Genomic DNA, 451 nt, shown 5'->3' on the forward strand with positions numbered 1-451 from the left:
TCCGGAGTGTTAACGGCAGGATTTAACGCGTGCTTGAGGGAGCGTCGACACTTGTGAGAAGGGGTGATGTCTCGACTTGGTGTGGGCTGATCGTCTCCTGTAGTCTGCTGTCTTGACGCAGGCTTTGTCCACCGAGAACCAATACCTTCGGCGAAGAACCCAAGCTGCTGACTTAGCCTCCTCGGCGGCTAGCTCGGCCTTCTGGCAGTACAATTCGTCGGCTACACCTTCAGTGAGAGTCTCTGGCCTCCCAGGCCTCTCCAAACTCCGCTGGATTACTCCCTGCGGTCGGTTTTCCTCTTGAGCCTCTTGGGCTCTATGGAGCCGGGCGGCAAGCGACTGCTCTTCGCGTCCACGGCCTTCCGGATGTCAGGATTTTGCAATCCTGCCTCGAGCGCCACTAAATAGTGGCCTATTTTTAGCAGAATGGCGATCGTAAGGCGTACAAAGC

The sequence above is a fragment of the Cystoisospora suis genome, assembly GCF_002600585.1.
Source record: "Cystoisospora suis strain Wien I chromosome Unknown contig_2460, whole genome shotgun sequence".
In the NCBI taxonomy this organism is placed as follows: Eukaryota; Apicomplexa; class Conoidasida; order Eucoccidiorida; family Sarcocystidae; genus Cystoisospora; species Cystoisospora suis.